This window comes from Channa argus, chromosome 10 (assembly GCF_033026475.1).
Source record: "Channa argus isolate prfri chromosome 10, Channa argus male v1.0, whole genome shotgun sequence".
Taxonomy (NCBI): Eukaryota; Metazoa; Chordata; class Actinopteri; order Anabantiformes; family Channidae; genus Channa; species Channa argus.
In genome coordinates this window covers 8,946,923-8,974,429 of record NC_090206.1, presented here as the reverse complement: position 1 = coordinate 8,974,429, position 27,507 = coordinate 8,946,923, and positions in this window count along the sequence as shown.

Sequence of the window (27,507 nt, the reverse complement as noted above, 5' to 3'; positions counted from 1 at the left end):
AGTTGAATAGAGGATATCAGTGTGTGTGCATATGTGTGTTAGCGTGTGCCTCAAACAAACTTCAAAAATGCACACCACACATACAGTTCCAGTGCTCCTCTTGAAGAATGTATTCATCTTTTTGCCAGGCACATCCAAACTACTCCTGTGAACTTAGGAGTCATCGAAATTGTCAAAATTGAGCCAGGATAATAAAGTGGAGGTACATCTGGGAGAATACAGGAGGCAGGGGATGGACCCTTTTATTATGCACCTTCCTGCAGCAGTGGCAACAAAACAAAACTGCTTTTGTTTGTTGTGTTGCTGCAGCACCACACTGGGTGGATACAAGGTGACATCTGTTCAGGAAGCCCTTCTCATACACCTCAAAGGCTTTGGTGCACTTCTTCTGAAATAGAGAGATTAATAAATGTCCCTGTGTCTGCTTTAGGATTTTAAAAAACAGACGCAGACTGGATGTGTCTGTGTGCGTGCATGTGCCAGTGCAACATTGCAAGCACAATATGCTGTACGTTATCTCCACACAGCCACCTGTTTATATGAAGGGAGTCAACCAACATCATATGAATTCCAATAAGGCTCCCCCTCAGAGTACACACACCTAATCATGAAGCTAGCACTGTTCACTGTAATCTAAATCCCTTCTTTGAAAGCTGCATGTGTGTAAGAGAGACGGGGTAGACAGTTACAGGAAGAGAGATTAAAATTGACAGTTTTCTGGAGTCTGACGGGTAACGGGCAGAGTGAGGTTAGGATAGTGTATAAACGAGGGATTGATCGGTGGGTTAACTAGCATGAAACTGAGACAGGTCTGCTTTTAACATGAGACAGGTAAAGCAGAAATTTTAATATATAAACCCATTTTTTTTAATGCAGGACAACCAACATGTTTCATTATGGCCACAGAATGAACTTTAAACTGCCTAGAACAAGGAGAAAAACTCTACTGCGACACTAGTCATTAATATTCGCCTCACGTTCTGCTCCTATTTTCAGTACGAAAATAAGACTTTAAACTAGAAACGTGTTGAGAATTAAAGCTGCTAATCCCAAGGATTAATACAATTGAGTTTTCTGGATTTTGGCTATGCCCTGTTTCCCAAGCTTTGCCCATTAGGCACCTGCTGCTGTCACACTCCAACGGCTTCACAGGAAATTGCCTGGTTTTAGGAAGGCAAGAGCATGCCAGGGCATTTGACCTCAAACACAGAAAACCACTTGCACACTCAAACACTCCCACAAAGACAGGAAGTGAGATTTTGCCGGGCTCGTCCTAGCTTCATAAGCCCCAATTACTAGTGCTGGTGTGTGTTTGTATGTGTGTGTCTGTATGTGCAAATTCATGTCTGTAGGCAGGTGCGTCAACAAACCCTGACAGTCAGATTTCATAAACCACAGGCTGTGCCACAAAAAGACACACTATTTCTTTAAGTAGAAAAGATGCCTGGCTCATGGCTCCTTTAGGAAGCTTTCACAAACATGACCATTTTGAAGAGCCAGTTGTGAGTGAGCGACTGGCCACCTCAGCTCAACTTTTGTAGAAACATGAAAACAAAGCAACAGAAGTGCTAATGATAAAATAGAAAATAATTTATCACATTTCCAGCAACAAAGTCAAGATGAAACCTATGTCTTTAAACAAAAACTGTGACATCATTATTGCTAAGAATGAACTCCATTTAATTAAAAAGAAGAACTCAGATTTTTTTTTTTGAAACAATATATTTACTTTATGCTGTGGGACCGAGAAAAAGTGGGTTTGCAGAGTTGTTGTCTGAAAATCTTAATGATTATTAAAATGTGTGAGTAAAAACAAACCTGAGTGACAGGATACAGTTGATGTCAGGTTTCTTGTTGCAGTTGCGTAACTGTAAGGGATTATTTATTATGCATGTTTTGCCACTAAAACCAAATGGTGTCCATTTCAAATTATGGTTATATTTTCATCAAGATTTTCCATTGAGTATGAGTCGGGACTTCATTTTGTGTTAACAAGGAATTTCCTAATTTTCTTATTTGCTTATATAGGTAGTAGTATAAAGGAAAGCATAAGTTATTTTGTAACTCACTTCACATTGCATTCACTCTGATGCATTTCTACAGGCATTCAGAATCAGCTTATGCTAACTAATCAGAGACCTTGGTTTTCCTGCATGATAGCACGATATCTTTGTAGCCACTGTAGCATGACATTTCTGCAGAGGAACACCTTTCATGTATTAGGTTGGTTAACTTAGAGTGGCTGTCATGAGCTTGTCTGACAATGACTAAACAGCTCCCCCTCATGCAGGATGCCCATTGTCTGCATGTGAGCAAATTAACATCTGCAGTGTGTGTGTGTGTGTGTGTGTGTGTGTGTGTGTGTGTGTGTGTGTGTGTGTGTGTGTGTGCCAGATTTTACTTACACCATGGGGTATCTGAATGCATAAACACTTGTGGGGGGATAACTTTCCTCTTCAGGGCTAGGTGCTGGTCTTCACCATAAAAATCAATAACTTTTATTGTGATTATATGATTTAAGATAAGGGTATGGTTGAGGTTAGGGTTAGACACATAGTGGATATTGTTAGAATTAGGGCAAGTCTCCAGGAAATTAATGTAAGTCAATGTAATGTCACCTGAAGTTATGGAGACCAGATTGTGTGTGTGTGTGTGTGTGTGTGTGTGTGTGTGTGTGTGTGTGTGTGTGAGTGAATAAAATCAACTGACCTTGGCCTCTTCGATCAGTCCCATGTAAGCTCACCTACTTTATTAACATGAGACATGAATCAAAACGTTTCTGAACTTATTCACCCATTTGGCATTCAGCTTTGATCTATCTGTAAATCATACACCAGACATCTGTTATATTAAGCACCAGCGAGAGCAATGCATCACCCAGCAACACATAAAAATGTATCATTGCAGCACCAAGGCCGATGAAAAACAACAGATGAAATACTGCATTTCTGCTAAGGTAAACAAGTGGCCGAGGAGGTGGAGAGTTACATCCTGGAACACTTTGCTGCCTTTCCGTACCCGGATATATTCAGCCATGTACTGAATATACACTTGCCCTTTGCTCATTCCTTCACACTTAAACCCATAAGCGGCAGATGCACAGGCCAACATTTACCTCTCTTTTTGTTTCCTTAGTGATTCCCTGCCATGTTGCCCGAGCATAGGAAATTACTAATCACTTCATTACATCTATAGCATTGCCTCTACTGACCCCATTCTCATTTCCTCATCCCCACCCTCCCTAACTTACCCAACATCAGCTCCATGTACAGCACCCTCAGGGAGGAAAAGTAGTAATTAGTATGCTGATGCATGACCCACTGGTGTTGCCGTAAGAAGTTAAACAGCTATTTCCACCTCTTGCTATGCAGTGAAGCTTCTTGTGCGTGTGTGTGTGTGTGTGTGTGTGTGTGTGTGTGTGTGCTGGCGTGAGTCTCATAATGAAGCTCAAGTAACTCAGTGGTACATACTGTTCTTGTCACAGTGAAAGGTATAACGTTGATGACAGATGCTCTCACTATGTGGTCTAGCACTGACTCACTCCCATCTATCTATCTGTCTATCTGTCAGTCTCTTTATACGTGCGTGGGGTTTGTGTCGTTACATAAGAATCCACACAGAATCCTGGGATATGCGCCGTGTTCGTTTGTGTGAGCAAAGGAGCGAGGGAGTGTTACCATGACGATGGCATTAGAAACCAACCTTAGATCAAACCATGTGTGTATATTTGGGTTTTCCTGCTACACTTGTGTGCGTGCGTGTGTGTGTGTGCGCTTCTGTATTTGCTTCCATTAGAATCAAATCTGTGAAATATGGGCCTTTTGGTGCCATAAAAGAGAAGAAGAAGAAGAAAAAGAGGAAGAGGGATGGCGAGGCTTTGCAACGCGTTAGAAAGATCTGGAGTTTGAAAGATGCAAGACCGAAAGGACAGGATAGAGATGAAAAATGAGGACACATGGGAAGTTAATTAGAGGGAGGGAGATACTGATTGTGGTCCCAGATGTTTCCAAATGATCCGATGATAACCTCCCCCTCAACTCTATCTCTCTCTTTCACGCCTTTGAATATGTCATTTTGCCAGCGCTGTGAGCAGCTTGTGCACCTTTGCCAAAACCATGAGTAAGCTGCGTGTGGGCTTGTGTGTGTGCGCATGCATGTGGCTTCTGGACTGTACTTGCCTGAGAGTGTGCGCATTTAGCTGACCTGACCTACTCTGATCCGATTAGTAGTGTTTTCTGTAGCCAATGCTATAGGGTGTGAGTCCATGCTTGACCCACAGCATGATTCACCTGTCCTTCCCCTCAGGTCTCCTATATCCCCGTTTCTCCTCTGACACACTGGCTCTCTCAGGATCTTGGGTGTCAGGATAAAGTTTGAGGATATTTTCAGTTGTCTTCCTCTTAGCATCCTGAATCTAATCCTGTTCTCATCTCTAGGCTTTACCTATGTATGTCCAGACTCACAGCAACAATACATACAAAATGCAGCCAGGTGACTTTATTGAAATCATTGCTTTTGCGCAGTAGTAGTCTTTTTTTCTAGGGTTTTACTGTATGGAAGCAGTGCATGCAAACATTAGTTGCCGGACAGTCACTTACAAACTGTGTACGGTTACAAGTTATCGTGTGATTTCACATTTATAGACTAAACGATTAGTCAAAAAAAGGGTCTAATATGCCATAATGTTACAACCATATAGGTTTAAGGGTTGTTAAACACGTGATTGGCTCTGCATGCACAGCAAACTTCAACAATGCCACAGAGTGGTCACGCTTTTAGATTGAAAAGGTGTGATGTCACACAATAACACACACTGTATGATTAGGTTCCACTCACTCGTATATGCTCAGCAGTTGACTGATGGGTGATTACTTAAACTGTTCTAGTGATTTGCTGCTCAGTGTCACATGTGAGCTTTAGAGCTCGCATGGGGCTTCGTAACAGATTCATCAGATTCACATGAATGGAGGTGTGACTTGCACAGAAACCGCTTGGGTAAAGATGTCAGTGGAGCATTGTTGTGTTCTTTTACAATACTTATTACTCATTCACAGTACAATATTCGTTTGAGCTATGGTTTTCTGTGGTCATGTGTTTTTCTCCTTAATTAAAACAGAGAGTGCATATAGATTCCTTTATCCACCCTATTTTTTATAATTCTGAGCTTTTCAGCCATATTCTATTGGTTTCTGTTTGCCACATCTCATTTGGTTCTGTTTCTGCTACATTTGCAATGAAAATCCCACTCGGAAAAGGCCTGTTTCTTATTACAGTTTTAATTACTGCTTCTAATTACTGTTACATTTCTTTAATGTTACATTATATTTAATGAACATTCAGCTAGTACAACTGTTGCGTAATCAGAAATAAAGTTAATGTTTAATTAACTTATCAACGGGGATGCAAACTCTTTCACCAGTGTAACTTTATTATTTTTGTTTTTGTAACTTCTGATGATAAAATACCATTTAACATTACAATAGTACAAATAACATATTACTAGCTGACTTTGGATTATTTTTGTGTCAGAGTTAGGGTTAAATTTACATCCCCTTTCAGTGACTGCGTCTACATGCACTTAAGAAACCTGGTTACTGGAAATCCACGTTTACATGCAGCAGTAACCTGATATTTCCTTCACCTTGTACTTATTTTGAAAGCCTAGCTTTTATCTGAATAGTGACAGAAATGCTGCTTTTTGACTTGTCTTTTTGTTGTGTGGGTGTGCTCATGTTGCAGCAAGTGGCAGCGCAGGGGGAGAGAAAGGACAAAAAGGGAGATGCAGCTCATCCACAATGATGTCTAAATATTAAAAATCTGCAGTGAAAAGTGACTTGTTTAGACTTAAAGGCACTTTGTCTTAGTTAAGTTTTCTGGCGCACTGTAGGTTAACTTTTTCAAAATGGAGGTGGCATTGTCCCATTAATGGTTCCATTCAACCTCTCACTCAGCAGCACGTTCCCCTCGCAGCCATTTGTGATGCACATGTGCAGTTGGAAAAAGCTGATAAAACCTGGTTACGTGTATACATAGCAAAGAAATCTAGCTGGGGAAACCACGTCTACCAATCCCCTGTCCCGAATTTCGTCTGACAGCTTTCCCATATACCGTACAGTCAAGAAATGAGCTTTCCCAAAAAAGCAGACTGTAACCTAGTTATTTAAGCCCATGTAAATGCACCCACTGAAATAGCATTCAAGAGGATATATTCAGGTTTTTGGATATCACATTGATGGTTAAAGCAGGTTCTAAAGGCCAAAGTTTTACCTTTTTCTTTTCTTTGGCCTTAATTTCTTGTGTTAATTTGGGAGCCACTAAGCACATCATCAAATATTTTTATCTATCTAAAAAATAAACATGCCTAAATTTTAAAAGAATCCCACAATAAAATAAAACAATGTTTAAAAAAAGCTTCCATTAAAAAAACAACCAATGCCTAAAATGTTTAAAAAAAAGCGTCCACAACATAAATAAATACAACCATGCCTCAAAAGAGAGAGCCATCTTAAAAGTGCTGCTTTTACATTTAAGCTATCTAGTGATGTTACATGTCCACAAACAATCCTATACTTTTCAACAGCTTGTGAGTTGAAACAAAAGAATCCGAGTCCTACCTTGTGATAAACCCAGTAACCCCTGCCTCCTGGTAAAATCTGGAAAAAATAATCGATGAGCAGCTTTACTGAATGCCTCTTAAAAAGGAACAAAGCCATAAGAACCAGGCTCCCTTAAAAGGCCCCGAGTTCCATCTCTATGACTATGACTATCAAAAAGCAGGCAAGCTATTGTGGCTAATACTAACATTTGATGTCGTCACTAAAGGGAAGGGTTTGCAAAGCACACCAGGAGTTAACATTATCTTTCAGAAAACCCGAACAAACACCAGTAATAATAAATATAACTCTATATTGCTGCAATATCTAACATTCTTTTAGAGACAAAATGTGAGAGCTTTTGGAAACTCATTTAACACTGACTCTGTTGTCTGTAGCATCTAATGTACATTATAATTCATTAATTAATTAACATGTAATTTAATCAACATGTATTGTGTTATATAACATATTATAAAAATAACTAACTACACACAAGTTCCATATTCTAGGTTCCAAACCAGTGTTTTTTATTGTGATGGCACCACGATTCAAAGTTGTGTGCAAGGTACTGTTCAATTTATTTTCATTTATATGCTGCCAAATCACAACAGTGTCATCTCAAGGCACTTTATGATGTAAGGTCAAGCCCTTAGAGAATTGGAAAAACCCAACAAATCCCCCTTGAGCAAAGCAACGGAGGAGACGAAAATCTCAGTTTAACGGAAGAAACCTCCAACAGAACCAGGCTTAGGGTGGGCAGCTATCTGCCAGTTGGGGTGAGTGGAAAGTGGAGAGAAAAAGAAACGAGGAGCGACAGGAAGCAACAAAAAAAATATAATCTGGGAGGCAACAAGAAACTTCCAGGTGTCACTGCCAGATATTGCTTGGAACACACAAGCTCCTCTCCACCATACCTGGAAAAAGACAGGGAGAGAAAGAGAGATTAGAGGCACACAGCCTGGATGCTAATGTGCTTGGAGGAAAAAACTGATGGTTAGAAAATTCAACGATTTTCAGTAATGTACTATAAACGTTTCTCATCGTGGGACTACATGGACTGTACTGTAAATCATATATTTACTATTTCAGTTAATTATTGACAGTTGAAGACTTGAAGGTTAGGGGATAAAACTTTAGTTTGGATTTAAAAATGTCTAATAAGTAAAACTGCCTGATTTCAGCAGGGAGCAAAAGGACCCAAAAGAAAATGGCCCTGTAGCCAACTGATTTCTTTTCAAGTCTGGGGACAGACCATGCACCAGGATCAAAGAGTGTAAGATGGAACATATGGTTTAAGGAGGTCAGACAAGTATGAAAGACTACTTGTATTTAAGAGTTTATGGGTCAGCAGAAGCATGTTAAAGTCTGATCTGACATGAATAGGGAGCCAATGAAGCAAAGGAAAAATGTCTGTAATAGGTTTGAATTGTCTGCGTTTAGTAAAAATTCTTCCTTCACTTATCTACCATTAGAAGACTTCCAATACTAGCTTGTGAAAGGACCAAAAACAAATCTTTAGTGATAGTTATTAGTAATTAATAGTGCAACGTGAATAACACAAAGCTATGTAGCGTTATATGTTATGGCCTATTTGTTGTGTTGAGTAGGGTCAAATGTCACTCCAAGATTCTTGACTGTCAAGCCCTGAGAAATCCCACAGTTATCAGGAATTGTTGTTATTGTTCAAAATGGTGTCTAAGTCAAGGTGGACCCATGACTAGCATGTCAGTTTTATCTGGATTTCAGAGTAGGAAGTTGTTCAACATCAATTTTTTCAAAGCAATTTAGTCATTTGAGAAGGATCATCTGCCTTTACAAGGGCACACAGCCCTCATCTGCATCTTCTGCATAACAAAGGAAAATAATTCCATGACTATGTATGATTTGGCCAATAGGTGAAATAGGCAAGGGCCAATCCAGAGATTCCGAATTTGTTCTCAAGATGATCTAGGAGTATAGAATGAGCTATGGTGTCAAAAGCCGCACTGAGATCCAAAAAGAGAAGCACAGACTCGTGTGTGTCCCCATGAGGTGTGATATAACATATCATATAATTAGAATATATAATAAGTATAAGTCTGGATAAATGGGGAGGGTTGTATCACAAAGGGCATGTGGCAGAAAACCTGTGCCAAATCAAATATGTGGATCATTAATTGCACTTCCATACCATATCTTTCGAGGCCCGGATTACCCACAACTTCCAGCAGTACAGTTAACCAGCAGGGTACTGGTGAAAAATTATCTACTTTTGGGTAAAGGAGGCAGATCCTAAGGCAGCAGGAGAGGAGAAAGCAGAGGAGTGTTAAAGTAGGAGTAGGAACTTTGAATGTTGGCACTATGACATGTAAAGGGAGAGAGTTGGCCGAGTTGATGTAGAGGAGACAGGTAAACACGCTGTGTGTACAAGAGTCCAAGTGGAAGGGTAGTAATGCCCGGAATGTTGGAGGTGGGTTTGAGCTGTTCTACCATGGCTTGGATAGGACGAGAAATCGTCTAGAGGTAGTATTGAAGAGAGGGAATAATAAAATTGTATTGGAAGGGAAGTGTCTGATAGAATCATGAGTGTGAAACTGGAAATCGAAAGAGTAATGATAAATGTCACCAATGCATGTGCCCCGCAGGATGGGTGTGAGATGGATGAGAAAGAAGATTTTTGGAGCACGTTAGATGAAGTGGTGAAGGGCATAGTCAAGGAAGATAGAGTTAGAACAGACTATTAGAACAGACATCAATGAACACATTGGTGAAGGGAACAAAGGTGATGAGGAGGTGATGGGTAGGATTGGTGTGAAGAGAGGAATGGGGCAGGTGGGGGTGGACTTTGCAAAAAGAATGAAAATGGTGGTGATGAATACATATTTTAACAATAGGGAGATGCACAGGCTGACCTATAGTAGTTGAGGAAGGTGCACACATGTGGATTACATTTTGTGAAGGAGATGCAACATGAAAGAGATCAGAGACCGTAAAGTGGTGGCAGGAGACGACGTGGCTTAGAGGGCGAGCTACGCTGAGTGAGAGAACGAGAGCGAAGTACAAACCAAAATCACATGTTGTGTGGCAGTGAAGATGTGCTAGATGATTGGGCAAATACTGCAGAAATGGTGAGGGAGCCAGCTAGGAAGGTACTTGGTATGACATCCAGACAGAGAGAGAGAGAGAGAGAGAGAGAGAGAGACTTGGCGATGGAATAAGGCAGTTCAGGAAAGCATACGAGGAAAGAGACAGGTGAAAAAGAATTGAGCTAATACGAGAGATGAGATGAAAAGGAATGAGCAGACAGTGAGACCAAGCTGGGACAGATGTGATGCTGATTAGGCTGATAAAGGATGCAGATGGAAATGTGTTGAAAAGTCAAGAGATTATGTTAAGAAGGTGGAGTGATTGCTGTGATGAAATGATGAAAGTAGAAAATGAGAAACAGAGAGAATCAGCAATAACAGACATAATGAACCAAGTAGTGTGGGCAGATAGTAAGGATCAAGTTAGGAAAGCAATTAAAAGGCATGGAAGGAATTTGTTCCAGATGACATACCAGTGGAGGTACGGAAGTGCTTAGGAGAGATGGCACCGGAGTAGTTAACTAGATTGTTTAACAGAATTCTGCCTAGTGAAAGGAAGCCTGAGTAGTTGGTGAAGAAGTTGGTGTCACAGAGGAAGATGTAGAGGACAGAGTGTGATGGAAATGGATGATCTGCTGTGGCAACCCCTATAGAGAGCGACTGAAGGGAGAAGATCTTAATTTCATTGCAACTCCATTGTGGTGACATACAAAATTAAAATAATGAAAACAGTGTCAATGTTACTACTGTACTTATGGACCTGACTGTACAGTGAATGACAACAGGACCTTATCTACACAGTAATGCCAAAAAAATAAAAAGATGAAATATAAAACATAAAAAGATAAGAAAGTTAAATCTCATGTGCGTAATTGTGCAGAAATCTTAAATTTCACTTAAAATTATTTAACGTGAACACTGTCAAAATCATGGCAATACATCAAACAGCTATAACCAGTTATTTCCTGCGTTTATTTAATCCTCTATTCTGATCAAAAACAACACAAATACACGTACAGTATTAAACATGAATGAGTACTGCTCAACAGATTTGTCAGAAAACCTTTATTGTCCTTTGAGAATCAACATTTTCTATGGGATACTGTACTACAAAATACTCCCACAAATGTGGGCCATTGATGGCAAATGAAAGATTTGTTAATTTGCACACACACAAAAAGTCATCATTCAAGACCAAGTTGCAAAAATGAGTACACCCCAATGAAAGAACAGTTATGACAGTTATCCAAAACACACATCTAAGGCCACTGTTGCATTGCTGAAGAAGGACAGGGTGAAAGTAATTAAGTGGCCAAGGATGTCTCCTGATCTGAACCCAATCGAACACCTATGGGGAATTCTGAAGAGACAAGCTGACTTTGTGCTCTCCCTAAAATTCATCGAAGTCATACAAAATACTAGATGTAGTAGTTTCTGTTGTGGGGTGCATTCATTTTTGCATCAACTAATTTAAGTAAAGCTGAACATTTTGTAATCAAAGTTATATTGTTAACTGGCATTCATGTTTTTAGAAAAATACCAGCTGTGAAATATGATATTGGCAAAAGGCTGTGTACAGATGCTTTGACATAATGACCCATGTGCTTCAGCTGCATAATGAGAAAAAGTGATCCAGCTGAGCTCAAACAAAGAGGGAGGTCATAGATATTTAAATAGAAATTTGAGAGTGAGAAAACAAAAGTGAAACAGTGAAAAGGGGAGAGTGTGTGTGTGTGGGTGGTCTCAGTGTTCAATCTGTCATTTAGGCTTTAGGGGTTTATCTTTGAGAGCAAGGGCACCTGGCTTAGCTGGCTTTACTGAGCGGATGGCAGGTATCAGTGCAAACTCACTGAAGATGTGACAGCCAGTATCCACTATGGGGCAGAGATATGACACTGTGTCATTATGTGCAATGCATAAAACATGTTTGCCTGTGTTTTGTTCTCTCACACATGTAAACACAACACAAACATAAAAGGCAACAGCACATTGTAGGAGAAGAGGGACCAGAATATCAGAATTTCGCATTTCATTTGATTGTATTTGCACCTTGAAATATAGAACAACATTAAAAATAACATCTGTTCTTAATGTGTTTGAAGAGACAATTTATATGGAAATTACAGTAAATAAAATGTAACATTTGTTTGCATATCCATTATTTGCAATAACTGTCTCAAGCTTGTGACTCACCGAGTTGTTGGTTTCGTCTTTTGATAAGCTTTTCCAGGCTTTTACTGCAGCCTCCTTCAGTTTTTTGTTTGTTTTTTTGGTGGTTATCCTTTTATTTTCTTCCTCAGCAGGTAAAATTATTGTTCATCTAAGTTGAGGTGTGATGATTGACTTGGCCAATCGAAACCCTTCCACTGTTTCCCACTGATTCAGTCCCTTGTTGAGTTGGCAGTAGTGTATATTTTGGACCATCTTGCTGTATGATTAGGCTCCTTCCAGTTATTTTGATTTATTTCTCTCTACATTTGCACACAAGTTTCTGTACACTGAATTCATTCTGCTGCTCCCACCTTGAGTTACAGTATATTATCAATAAGAATCAGTGTGCCTGTTTCAGAAGCAGCCCTACAGCCCAAGCCATCACTTCCACTCCGCTTCACAATTGAGCTTGTATGGTCTGGATCATGTGGAGGTTCTTTCTTTCTTCGTACTATGACTTTTCCATCACTTTGTAAGAGGTTAGTCTTGGTCTTATCAGTCCATAAAACATTGTTCCAGAACTCACCTCTCTATTATTATGGAGTATGCCCAGTGTTTATGCAATGCGTCTTACTTTTTTTATCCATTTAAAATGTCTTTTTCATGTAGATTTTTATTTTATTTAAAAAAATACAGTCTTTACAGGTAGAACTCAAAGCTAAAACCCAAGGTTGTCATTTAAAACTAATTACTGTTTGAAAAAAAAATCACACCAGGGTAACAAGAAACACATGTCAGTCACCTCTTTCAGTGTATATGGGAGAGATAAAATGTGGCTGATCTGATAAAAGGGTTCTTTATTCTCTGTTGCACTGAGCTGTAAATGCCATAAAAAAATGATAAACTCATCCTATACCTGTCTTTGATCTCAAACCGAAAAGTCTTCATGGTACAACAGAACAAATACTTTTACCCTTGATGTTCTAATACTTTTGGAGAGGACTGTATAATCACAATGACTTCTGTCCTCTTTTTTTTTGCTTGCTGTGCAGCTTCTTTTTGCTGACATAGACTCAATTGCACAGCACACACAACATGGCACATTTAACTACACACACACATACATGGAACACACACCTGTCCATATGTTTGCATCTGTCTGGATAAATCATTTTGATGGCTCAACACAAGATTATGTGTCTCTGAGCTCCCACGTCAGAAAGATGGCAGAAATCACCATGAGGAGTGACAGTGGTATCAGTGGTAGAGGATATATCAAGCGCACTTCTTTTTAGTATATTAAGAAACACTAGAGGCACTAAAGTATTCTTTTGAAAAAGTATAAGTAAAATACAAGCAATGCTAAAATGGAGTAGAAATCTATAATGGGAAGTAGGTGCAAAAGCACATATGTTATGTAACAGACCAACATGCTGATCTGGTCTCATCTTGGAGATACACACCAATCAGCTACAACGTCAATGGCACCTGGTGGTTTTAATGAGAAAATGATTTTTTTTTTTAGGTGGGGTAAGTATGGGTTACCCACCTAAAGTTAGGTACATCAAGTAGTTAAAATCAGCTTTACATTTACCAACAGTGATCTTTGACCCTTATTATTTCTTATTTACTGTACATTTTGTGCCATAATTGCCATAATCAGTATTGTTTAGAATACATTGTTTAGTGGAGTTCTTTTACTGTTGTACTTTAGGTAAAGTGTAGAAATTTTTGTTTAAAAAAAAATTCATAACAACTGTTATTTAAGTAACACATTTGAAGTATTGCTTGTAGTGGAGAATACTTGCACTTTTACGTTTACTGAGTATTGAGTTTGTGCACCTCTACCACCTCTGCACCCAGCAGATTATATTTTGCTGTGTATGGGGCTGTATAGAATGCCATGAAAAATGGGCTAAAATTACACTAGAAATGATAAAAATGCTGCTCAGAAGCTTTCTTAGAAAGGTTAGAGGAGGCTATAAAGGCAAAGTGAGGACAAACTAAAGGGGCAAGCACTATTTTCCAGAATTTATCATTATACTTGACTATAATTTTCTTTTTACATGCTGCTTAACAATATATTTAGGATGATGAAGAAACACTGAATATTATGTTGATGAAAAAAGTTGCCATTTCAAAATAAGGGGATACAAAGTTTTGCACGCAGCTATACTCAGCATGATTCATGTCAAAGAAATATCTTAACTCAAAAATATCAAGGAAATATTTAGTGAAAGATTTTTGTGAATCGCTTGGCTTTGCTTGTTACCTTTAGCATAGATTCATATTTAGTATAGATTTTCTTAGTTAAGGGTGAGAGAGAGAAAGGTCTCTGAGAGACCGATCAAAGAAATAGATTCTCTAAGAACTGATTCTAATGATTAGCGCAGCACTTCTGTCTGCTGTGTATTTATGTGCCAAATCCCACAGTCCATGATCCCACAGGTGAGAAGAACAACCAGCTGATGTTTATCCAGATAAAGCAGTGCAAAGAAAGTTGTCAGAGTTTGCTACACACTCTTTTCTTCTGTGATTTTATCATCATGAACATCAACTAAATTCTAACAGCATATTCACAAAAACCTTGTGAATATTGCATTATTACAGCATTAAAAAAATATTAAAATGGTTCAGTGGATCTCAGTTTAGCAGGCGGTAAATGTAAACAAATACTATAGATTCTAATATTATATGTTGTCCAGCTTATATATGAAAGCTTTCTGTTCAGTCTATTATATCTGCAGCATGTTAAGGCAGCAGGACAGTTATGTTGATATGTGCCGTAATGTGCCAGAGTGCAGCAGAGTTATGCAAGACCATCAATTGTGTTTGCTTTGGGAAGCAATATTAAGAGGGAGATGTCTCCCCATAATAGTTATGTAAATATTGTGGTAAATAATTATGTAACTTGGCTTTATTGTTTTTAATAAAGCTAACATAGGCTATTTTAGAAGAAGAGAGACAACTGAGAGACTAAGCAGGAAAGACAGAAACTGCTCATTAAACTACAACAACCAGAATGGACAGTCTTCCGATCCTGTGTTGTATACCCTGGTCCATACCTTGTGTATTTTTGTTTCAAATGCAGACACACATTTAGAGGGGAAAAGAACTCCAGGAGAGACATCTCTGTTGATTTTATTAGTATGACTGATCTCGACACAGCTGCTTTGTACCAGATGTACCTTTCGGTTTCTGAAGGCAGAGTGTGATTATGCATGACTATCCACAGTGCTTACCTTGATTAAATAACATGTAAATAAGTGGTACAAGATAACTACAAACATCCCACATCAGTGTTGTCAGTTAGAGCTCAGCATTCTTTAAAAAGGAACATGTCGAGTTTCCACGGCTCATTAATCTTGTGTCTTATTTTCAGCTATTTTGATATTTTATAAGTGTTTTATTTTTCAGACATCTAGTGAAATTACTGGTTTAGGCCAGGCGTGATTTTACACAATGAGTGGAGTAGAATAAAAATTCAAAACTGCGTGTACTGTATGTATAAACAGCTCCACAAATCATTTTTAATTGTCTATTTTTATTGCATTTAAAATCGTGGTTTATTTATAAGTAGTCACTGGAACCTTTGAATCAGCAACAGCTTCACCCTCTCCTTAAAAAAATGCAATTAAAAATCTCTTTTAAACTTAAATGAGTAAAGTTTTAAGAGAGACTAATTATCTCTCTTAAACTTAAACTTAAATAAGTCAGTGGGGCGGCAGTTGCCTGCCGACCATAGGGTTGGAGGTTTGACATATTAATAAGAGATCACACTGAAGCAGCAATTTCACTCACCAGCTTGACACAGTTGGTAAAACTTCCTGTCACAAATGGACAACTATCAAGCATGTTGATAAGAGATAACTGGGTTGCACATCTCTCTGGAACAGCAAGGTGCTGACCTTCTCACAGCAGGTGGCAACCAACAAGGTCCTGCCAACATGTGTATTCTGACAGCCTGACTGCATGGGAACCATTTAAAACTCAATGGGAACCAGTTCTATTGGAAGCGAGCAGTTTTCACAACCTAAGAGTGTGTGAAAAGTCAATGGATCACAAAGTGGCGATCCATTTTCAACATAATAGAGTTTGGTAAAATTGAAAAGGTATAAATTGTAATGTTGTTGTAATCCTGTTTTTTACTGTAAGTTTATGAAAGATGACAAGTGTTGCCACGGTGAGATAAAAACATCTCATTTCTATTCTTTATGTAAGAGGTGGATCTGGGAGGGGAACTTCCTAGCCGCTCAAAGTCACTAAAATGTCTTCTCTTGTTTAGTCCATATTCAAAAGAAGAATGATTGACGACCTGTGACATTTCCATGGTTAACATGGAAATAATTATAGCCAGAGCAGTGACACAGAAGCTTGGCGTTTGGGTTGCCGGGTGTGGTACCACTCAAAAGTTTGGTAGATAGTGATTGTAACAAAGAAACCCAGCATCTGCAGCAATCTTCAGTGGTAAATCACGTTTTGTAAAACAGGTACTGTAAGTGTTCTAACGGAAACAAGCAGTGCTATTTATTTTTGTCTCCACTGAGGCGCCACTTTTTACACACACATGCCAAAGTATGTGTGGCCACAGTGTTACTTCGAAGCCCATTCAAATCTCCCATCTGCTCTTGTGTCTTCGTTCCCCTCAATCCCCCAGACCCCTTCAGTCAAGGCCTCTTCCTCTTGGCCCGTTACATTTAATCATTTCGGCTATCTCTGCTGTCATAAGTGGACGTCAGCTTTTAACAAGACACGAGAGGCCAGGAAGCAAGCATGGTTAAACGCTCTCTGGCCCTCCATTTCCCCTCAGTAGTGCACAGTGGTGATGGAGTCCTATGTCTGGAAGCTTTATTTCCCCTGTGGGCACTCTAGCATATTGTGGGTCATTTGTAGCGCTTAGATGACTGAGCTAGTGAACAGATCTCAGCCTAAGCCTTCCACAGACTGCCTCAGTCTACAAGCTTACAGCCAACAAAGAGAAGGGGATATCGCAATGTATGATCAGTTTTCTGCAAAAGTGAAGTAGCTGTGTGGTGATGAGCTGGGGTGGTTGTGGTTGCCAAGAGGATGTACGCTGTCACTGTATCATATCTGTGTTAGTGCTGTTCATGTCCTGAAAACTTAAACAACAAAAAAAAGCAGTTGTGTTATAGCAATTGTGTGTCATTTATGTACATTTCTAGTGAGAATTCAAACGTTGCTGTTACTAATCTGGCTATTCTCAAACTGTATACTATATCAAAACACTGACGGCTCACCATTATGTACTGGTTGATAAATTATGTAGGAGACATGGACATAACAAAAGAACTTTACCAAATCCAAAACACGATAGACTTATTCTAACCTATATTAGAAGCTTTTTCCGTCTGTTTATATACTCAATATACATAGAATATACTGTTTGGGGAAGATGTTTACTACATGGAAAACTTCATGTTCCATAGTCAATGACATTTATAATTCAAACACTGTAACTGCGGCATTTCAGCCAATTAAACAACCACTGTCCAAACTACATCCCTATATGCATCCAAATAGCTGTTCAAACAGATATGGGTGAGATGATGCCAAAAATGAACAAAATAGGAGATTAATCTGCAGGATAAGTACCATTTACAGATAACATTTCAAAATCTGGGAAGGTTAATGGGGCTAAATCTCTAGTGTCGAAGGTGTGATAATGTGCAGTAGAACACTTTGCTACCGTCATTCTGGCAAAAAGTATATTTGGAGCCAAGACAAAATTCCATCCGGTGATGTGAGCAGAGACAAGAAGAGAACAATGAGAGGAAAGCACAGCTGCTTTTAAATTCATATAAATAAAGGGAGATGTGAAAAGCACAACACCTAATTGGCAGAGACATACCCCCCGCACCCCCCCCCGAACAATCTTGGTGCAGCCTGTGTAACCGAAAGACCAAAATCAAGGCCGATGAAATGCTGTCCTTTGTATAGAAGAGGAAGCTCTTTGATACGAGCATAGTGTGGGTAAGTGAGACGTCTGCGGCAAAAGAAAAACAAGCGAAAAGTGCAAGACAGTCCTCATTACAGGATTGAGTCTGGCTCTGTTCGCTGCCGTTAGGTGGACATTTTTTGCTTTTCTATTTCCTCAAATGACTATATTGATGTGCAGGCACAACACTACTGTGCATTGTTTTCCTAACTGTGCATGAGCAGAGATGTGCATGACTGGTCATAGATATGCATATGTGTATATCTGTATCTGTATGATTCAGTTGCTGGCAAAGATGCAGAGAATAGTGTTTGTGTTCAAGTGGCACCTGCTCTGTGAGGCTGTTAGCTTCAGCCTTTCCTCTGTGATTTGAGCCATGCTCATTATACAGCCCAGAGCTGCCTCCACATTGATTCAGCCAAAAACCCTAATGGAGGATAATGAGCCACACAGTTTCCCCTCTGCCTACCAGACACTGAGCAGGGACTGGGTAAGCACAGAGTCACAGTGCCACAATCCCTGACAAAAAAAAAACAGAAAACGAAAAAGTGGCTGATGTGTGCGCATTTACGTTGCACATTGTTAGACAATATTGATAATTTAGCAATATTGTATAGCTTCTGTGTGGTTTATTACTATAAACCAATTAAAACATTGTAGTCACATATGAGGGTAAATTAATATCTGGTTATTTGTATACGTGTGTGGAGAGTTGTGTAACTGTGTCTCAGTCTCTCTGCATGCGCTTGGATTTGTGCGTGTACCTGTATCTGTTTAGATTTCTGTGCTCGGATTTGCATTTTAGTCTGTGTGTATGTGTGTACTCAGTTATGTGTGTGTAGAGTTGTGTGTCTTTAGTCATATTTATTGGTGTGCACCCAAATCTGTAAGCATCCATCCCTCCACTGCTTATCCTCCATGTTAGAGCCAATGCAGGGAGACATACAGAGAAAATCATTCACACTCACAGTCACCAATTAAGCTAAAATGCGTGTCTTTGGGCCGTGGGAGGAAACCAAAGTCCTGGGGAAAACCCACACAAGCACGGGAAGAATGTTCAAACGCCACATAGAAAGGCTGCAGCCAGCACGTGGATTAGAACCGGGTACTTTCTAGCTGTGAGGCTGCAGCACTAACTGTTGTCCTGACTGTTGTTGTTGGGCCTGGCCATTAAAGGGGTTGGCCATGTTTTCTTGTAGGTATGTGATGCTTTTTTTTATATCATATGTGTTGTGTGTTCTTCCCACACACAACACATATGTCTTTGGCATAAATTCTTTCACATTACTTTGTAACCATTTTCATCTGCATGCAAATCAACAAGTCTTGATCATAGGTCTTCTAGGATGTTTTTTTGTGAGACATGGCTCCCATTAGCTGATGCCACTTGTGAATAGCATAGTGACAGTCCAGGTAGTTCTAAACCCCACCTCCATTCTCATTCCATCGAGTGGACTCCAGGTTTGCCAACACCTGACTCCACTCGATGTTTATAGTGTCATCAGAAGCCATTATTGTTTCGTCTATTACTTTGTATTGGCATGAAATATTATGAAATACCATGTTTTTTGATATTTGAGACTTTAGTGAAAGATCGGCTCAGATGTATGCAGAAAACCAGGAAACTCTCAACAGTGCTTTTACTTTTTCTTGTGAGTGTAGTTTCTTTCTATGTGTCTCCAGTACAAATGGGAACATCATTTTCCCCGAATGCCTGCGTTAACAAACGTAATAGATGGTTTAATGACAGTAGTCGAAAAAACCCCAAGGATAATAATAATTGTTTTGTTTCTTTTCCCTTTGCCTTCATGCTTTTCAGTCTGAACATAGGCAGATATCTTTGCATTCACATTTTGTCTCTATGTAGCCAGCTCTGTGCTATTATTTTGGCTGTGACACATTTTAAATTCCTGTTCTGCACCATGAAGCGAGCAGTCGACTCCCCTATCAGTCAATTCATTCTCTATGTATCGTGTTGGTTTGGTGTGAATAGGAGATAATTAGAAGCTGCATCCTTTTATGCTGGGGATCACTATAGAGAGCCAACAAGTGGCAGCATTCACTTGCTTCTTTCACTCAAATCTGCCTTACTCACTTTTCTTATCACTGCCATAGGATGATTGGGTATGTACGAGTTTGTGTGTGCGACTGTTGTGCTGTGAAGAGGTTATTTGTGGCAGACTACTGTGGGATCTTTGTTTCGCTTGTCTCTTTGCTTCTGACAGAGGTAGGAAAGAACTCTTGCGCATTGTGCTTTGATCACACACTAGAACAGCTTCATACAGATAGAGGGAGGGGGAGCTGGGAGCAAGATAGAGTGATGGAAAAGTGAAAGAGATCCAGAGAGCAGAAGTGGAAAAGATGGCAAGACTGAAGGAATGAGAGAGTAGGAGAGATGCAAGCATAAGCTTTAGCAGGTAATAAAAACTCACAGAATGAGGGGAAAAGGGAGTTCGAAGACTGCTGACATATACCAGAAAGTTAAGAAACCAAAACAGCTGGTTTTGGGAAGTTGACACTTATGTGGTGGACAATCCATCCATTCCAAAAGTACAACCACAGCATTTTGGCTGAATTGTAAATCGTTAGATTGTGCAGCAGTTCTGTCTCTGCATCCTTGAGAGAGTGGTAATGCTGAGAGGGCACCACGTCTGTCACACTGTCATGTCAGAGTTCTTCATATCAATCGGGAAAGTAAGGTGCTGTGATAGGTGTTAGCAGCTCAGCGCTCTCTATGACACAGAAAATCATCTTTCTCAAATTGTGTTGAAAAATACTCAATCCGGTAAAAAGAGTATAAACAGGTAATCTATGCGAATTTTTGCTCACTTAAAAATATAATACGCCCAAGGGTTCTCATCTTTTATAGTCTATACCTGCCCTAAACTTAAACGCACCTTCATTTATTCAATGAACTAACTAGATCAACAAATTAGCAAACCATCTGAGCTATTTTAAGTGTTTATGCCTAAGTTATTCATTTACTACTACTGTGTCATTCTCTTTACAAAAGCCAACTAAGTAACTAAGTAAAGATTAAAAATTACCAAAGTAAATTTAAAACATTTGTCATAGATATGTATAGGAATCACTACCTTTATATTATATATAATATACAACTAATTATAACTTAGTAGTCCATTAGCTCTTGTCAATCATCTAACAAAAAATTTACCTTTATATTGCATGGCTATTTTAAGAGAAAGTATACATTTTGCTAGGTTTCAGCTATGTAGTGGCCTTCATCATAAAACCAAACAGATTTTTATTAAGGAACAAACACACCAAGCCAGTGAACATGGAAAGGTTTTAAACATTTTTTTTTTTTTTTTTATTGAAAGCTGCAATATTTGAATTGACCATTTGGTTCAAAGAGGAAAAAAAAAGATTTTTGCATATAAAATTCCTTTTTTTGCTGCAGTAGTCAGAGAAACCCAAACACACACAGGACAGAACAATGTGATAGGAGAAGAAAGATGCAATATATTTTAATTAATTTGTTTGAGTTTGCTTTGTCATCAACACCCTAAAAGCCTTTTTTTGTTCTTCCTACCTCCTTGGTCATTTATGTGAGTTTTTATTTTTTATTTTTTACTGCTGATTCCTCTGCTTGTATTTAGCTTTAGGTTATACAAACACAGCCAGCTAATAATGAAATACAGTGATAGGTGTCATAGTTTTTGTTCTAGACGCCTCTTCATGCTTCTCACTTTCAGCAAAGCAAACACCTCATGTCAACACTTCTACCCAAAGAGAACACACACAGGTGCAATATCTGTCCAGTTTTAGCTCTGTCACAGTCATTTTTAATAGTTTTTGGTTCACTTATATTTTTATGTTTCAACTGTGTGTGTGTGTGTGTGTGCGCGTGTGTGTGTAGACAATGTATATCTCTGTGGAAAACTTACCTCTGAGGCATTTGTGAACTTCATCAGCTGAGCAGTGTGTAAGGTGTGGGAAAGAATTGATTCGAGTTCCCCTTAAAATCATCAAAGCGAAAACATGGAGGCGGGAAGACTGATACTGTCAGACTGACAAAGCTGGTGTTGTATGAAATACTATCCCCTGTACCCATTTAGAGCTTCATCTTAAAGTTATAAAGTTAACTGAAAATTAAGTTCATGTCTCACTTTTTGATTAAAATCTATGTCATTTTAAAATAAGTACGACCCCCATTCCAAAAAAGTAAATAAAAACAGAATGCAATGGTTTGCAAATCTCATTAACCCATTTTTTATTCACTAAAGAACATAAATAACATATCAGATGTTGAAACTGAGAAAGTTTTACATTTCATGGTAAATATTAACTCATTTTGAATTTGATGGCGACAACACATCTTCCACAAAAAGTTGGACGATAGTGATGTTTACCGTTGCGTAGCATCACCACAATTCTCCAATCTTTTCTCTCTGAAGTTTGCCGTTTGTCATCTGGAAACATCTACTTGAGAACATCTTTCTACCTGAATCCTGTATATCATTATTTTTCCTGTTGAATAAAATGTGTATAAAATTGGCCTAAATTTTCATTTACCAAACCAGCCAAATATAGAACCTGCCACAGTAGCATTTTCCAGTGGGCTTGAATCTTTGGTTAGTCACATCACTGATAGATACAATATCTGTGTGGGTGGCGACTGAAAATAGTAGTTTACAACATAACATTAATTCCAACAAGCGCACGGTTGTTTATTCCCCTCTGTCATTTCAGTCTACAATACTCTTTGACTTATTGTGTCATAATATGAGGAGCATAGCCTATTTATTTATGAGCACTGTGGTTACTACCTGCTGCTGTATATTTTGATGGTCTGGTCATTTTATATCCTCACAACTGGACCTATGAAAGTGAGAAGCTAAGGCTAACTAGAATCCACCCTTTCTGTAATGTGGGCCAAACGCATAGCTTAGTGTGGAGGCTGTAACATGAGTGAAACATAACAAACCCAGGGGTCTGGTTCTGCCGTCTGAATCTGTGCGATTGAGGGTCTGTGGGAGATAAAGAGTTGTTGCAATCAGTTGGTGTTGTGTTAGAAAGGTGTCGCCTGTCTCTGGCCCATGCTGTCAGATAAGAGTAAAACATGTCCTTGCTCAGATTGCCTCGGCAGCTCTTGGCTGCCAGAGCACCAGGAACACTTCTTGTTATAAAAGGAACACGAGCAAGTGATCTGTTTGCAGAGCAGGAAAAACGGAGTGTTCATCACAATATTCATTAAGCACATTTGCACACATTGGTAAAGCCTACTGAGGTATGTACTAGTGTAATCTACCTTTTTTTTTTTGCATACTATTTGTCATTCGATTTTCTTTTAGGATCAAGATATTTGCTAACTGAAACCCAAACAAACCTCTGACATTAAATCCAGCGAGGAATAGCAAAGCTTTTGTTTACTATATGTCCTACCTAACAGGGCACATCCCTATAGAACTCCAGCTCTTCAATCAATGCATTTTCATCTAAGTACTCTTGAAGTGGAGCAGCAGAAGCAAACAAGGTTAACAAGACAAGCAAAACACACAGAGGAAACATCTTCTTTAATACCAAGCAAATTCCTGCGGCATCCTAAAAGCCAGAATGTGGAAAGTAAAACTATAAGTGAGCAAACAATTTGTGCTGATGTGGTGGGAATCAATTTGTCAGTGAATTAGCACTAGATGTGAGAGGTGGGGAAGAGACTTAAAATTTCTCTCTGATCACTCACTGTTACTGACAGATGGAAACCAGCCTACGCCAGATCAGACAATGCTCAACTCAGATCACTCCCACTGTGGCTTCAGCACTGACAGGAAGCACAGAGTAATGATGACTGCTTTAAAACATAACCAGCTTTTGTCCTGTTTCGAATAAAATGAAGGATGAATAGAGGAGTGTAAATTGTGCATGTAACCAAGAAACATATTGTGGGTTTGATAAAATAAATAAATAAAAACAGAGGCGTAGTACTCGAATCTTCTGAACCAGTACATTTTAGAATGCTATCTTCCCTGCATGCCAGCATGGCAAGAGTTAGGCATTATGTTGTTTTTGTTATTGATCAGGGAGCCCATGGGCACCACATGGAGGGGATTTATTTCACTAATATTGATTACACTAATTACACATTACTGATTATGTGCTAAAACAGTTAATGGTCATACATCTTTCTTAAACTTTCAAAACAATGGAGTTTTAATGAAACACATCCTTGAATCTAGAGACACTACAAATTAGACATTATGGAAATTAGATACTCTATTAATTAATTTATAAGATCTTCCACTAATCTGAAAAACAAATCACCTTTTATCTGTTCTCATAGACATTGGATAACACAATATGCAAAAGGTAAACAAGTTGCTGCCTGTGACTATATGATTTGGCAAGTTAGATGAACGTCTAAATGATAACAAATGAACAACTCTGATAATATGTCCAAATTAATGTGGACTAATTACTTTCTCTAGTTTGTCTTCAAGGAACCATAAGGCTCATTGGAAGCTGTTAAATGTACCGATTAAAAATGTCAATGACTACAATTAGGTATTATGTTCATTAGTGTCTTCCTCGACAGGGATTTAAATGATAAAATAATACTTCAAAGAACAAATCCCCGTCTGTGTGATGATGTAAACTGAAACAGGATAAGACCTCATGGTGAATGACCAAGTAGAAAACACATTTGACAGGAGCTTTGACAGGATGGTCTTTTAGGATGTATTAAAACATCAGGTTGGACATGTTGGGTTTTTTCAAGTGTGTGTATTATATGGTTGTCTTAGCGTGAATATTTTGTCATAAATCCCATGCTGTTCTACAGATCATTGGGCAAACATAACAAAAAAAAGCATATCATCTGCAGGAAATGTTTTTTTTTACACTACTGAAGCAGGTTGTATATTGTTGGAATAGCTTGTTCATTTAAGAAAAATGCAACTGACACAAAAGAGTCTGCACAATCAAACTAGTTTGAATGTTGGCATTTAGAATAGTCAATTAATCGTTAGTAAATTGACAGAAAATTCTTACAAACAATTTATTTATTAACAATGTTATTTATTAGGTTAATTGACACCTCTCAAGTGTCCATTTCCTTTTCTGTGTTTTTTAATTGTAACTTTAAAATTGTGTTTGTGCAGTGGGAATAAACCAGTTTTCATTTGCATTTTCCGTTTGTTCTTAAAAAATCTGCAGTGTCAAGAACAAATATGCAAAATTATTGTTATTTTTTAATTAATTAATTAATTAATTAATTAATGTATAAAAATACCTCTAAAAACTACCAACAAGTATAGACACTGGAAAAGTACTTCACGAAGTAATAAATTGCAGCAGCTACTTTACTGTCAGTTTACAATGAAATCCATGCATCTCACGGCAACTGATCATATATAACATAACATAATTTCCAGACTCAAATAACACTTAGTATCACACTGATCAAAATGAATTAAACTCCCTATTTGTGTGAACCAATGAGTAAACTGTAACATTCAAAAAAAAAAAAACATGGATGTCATATTTACATGTTTTTTTTCTCCCACAGTTTCCCATATGTTGTTGCATCCTCTTCTTCTGCAGACTGTAATGACTGTAATGACAAGCGATTTCAGTGAAACTAACTCCTGATCTCAATGCGTCCAAGTCACATTACATTTAAAACCTGCATTGATCCACATTTTCTTTTGCCATTTGTAAAGATGTTGTCGCAAATGTCTCACTTTGTGTGTTCATTTATGGGTTTTGCTGGCAGAAGCAATGCCAATAAAAAGAGCAAAATGTTGAGCCAGTGGCTAAATTGTCAGTTTTTTATATGTTTTGGTAAAAGCTAATTTAGATTTTCTTTCATTTTTTAATAGAATCTCACTGTATCCAGCTTGGCTTTGCCTGCAGCTGTTAACTGTATTAGATGAGCTCTTGTCATAGATTGAACCTGTTTTCATGCTTCCATTACGTATCATACTAAAAAACTGCTCTCTGCATGCGTATGATTATGATGATTTTGTTTCGACATACTGGGGGAGTGTATATTTGAAAATTATCAAACAGGTGGGCATTACTCATTTTCTGTGCAAAAATCCTACTGATTCAAGGTGATATATATATATATATAAAACAAGGAGCCAGAATGTCATGCACAGCGACAAAAGTGTTGCACTGCCAAGCCCAGGGGCAAAGATGTATACATTTGAAGATTCATGGTAGAATGAAAATCTCCACATTTCTAGGAAAATGGGCACAGGAAGATGCAAATTTGGGCTTTGTATTATGAAAACATAGGAGATCCACTTGCTATCACAAAAGGATTATATAAAGGATATCGGCCAATTACTTGTTCACACCTTGGAGGAGAACAACAGCGAGTGAGAGAAGAGTGAAGTAGGAGTGATCTAGGGAGAAAGAACAAAAGAGACAGAGCAAAAGGAACAGAGATAAAATAATACAAAACTGTATGAGTAGACTGGGGGGTAGATTACACAGGAGGTAGACAGTTTCATTACCACCAGCAGCAACAAATCCCCCAATAATATCTGCATACTATTTCATCAGAGTGTTGAAACATAAAGAAATAAAGGAATGTGGCTTAGGGCAGCAAAGCGTGAAAAATCTCTCTGTGGTTGAGAGCTTGATGCCATTGGTCTCCCTTCTGGTATTATAGCAGATCTTATCAATGAGGGGGGTCATTTTGTTGGCAGGATTACTCAGGCTTTGTGAAAGGGGATATTCATTAACTCCTGTTGACATCTCACAGAGCGATCATAATCCCACCGAGGAGCAGAGGATGGAGCATGTGAACTGGAACAGAAGCTTTCTGCTGCTCGGTGGCGCCAAGACGTAGCCGACCTTGTACTGTATGCTGCCGAGATGTGCCAAAGTTTTACTTACAAAGCCTTGCCCGGCAAATGCAGAGTCCACTTGAGCGGTAAATACAATTTGATTTTGAGCAAAAACCATAGCCTGCATCATCTTAATGCACCATAGGTTTCTGAGAGGTGTTTTGAGACTTGGATATTTGTTTATTGCTTGGCACCATCTTTAGTTTGATGTTGAGCTCCTGTCAAATGAGCAAGTCACAGCCTCACTGAGTATAACTGGCTGCCTAGTAAACAGTCCTCCGAGGAACACGCTTTAAGCAAAAAGCTCACGGCATCATTATACAGTATCTGCATTTAGAAATCATCAGATTGTGTATTATGCTAGTTTATTTTAAGCGAAGTGAGACCTTAAACATGTTGCTCTTTAAACCTTACTGGCTTTAGGTGTCAACTGAAATTTTAGTCTTTAGACACTCTTGCAAAAGAAAGAGTCCTGGGCAGAATGGAATGAGAAACAGTGGATGCTAACGTATTTGACCAGTATGTGGTTGTTAAGCTGGATCTGACAAACGTTCTTAACCAACATATCACTACTCTCAACTGGTGAATAGATAACTGCTGTTTAAATCATCATGCTGTGCTAGGTGCAGATATTTGCAGCTTTTCTCACTGCCACAGTTGAATTACTATGTACTGTTGTTTGCTTAACAATTTCTTGTTAAGAATGTTTGAATCTCACACTGAGAACTGTCAAAAGTCTCGACTGCTCCCTGAAAGTGTCGACATGTCGATTTTCTCAAGCTATATTCAAACGGGATTTTTTACCCTGGCCACATGTGAAATTCTAGTTTCTTAATGTTTTTTCAACCAGACTTCTCATCTTAATAAAAAAATATTGTTTATACATGCAGAACATTCTGATGTAGAGTTTTTCAGTTTTACTT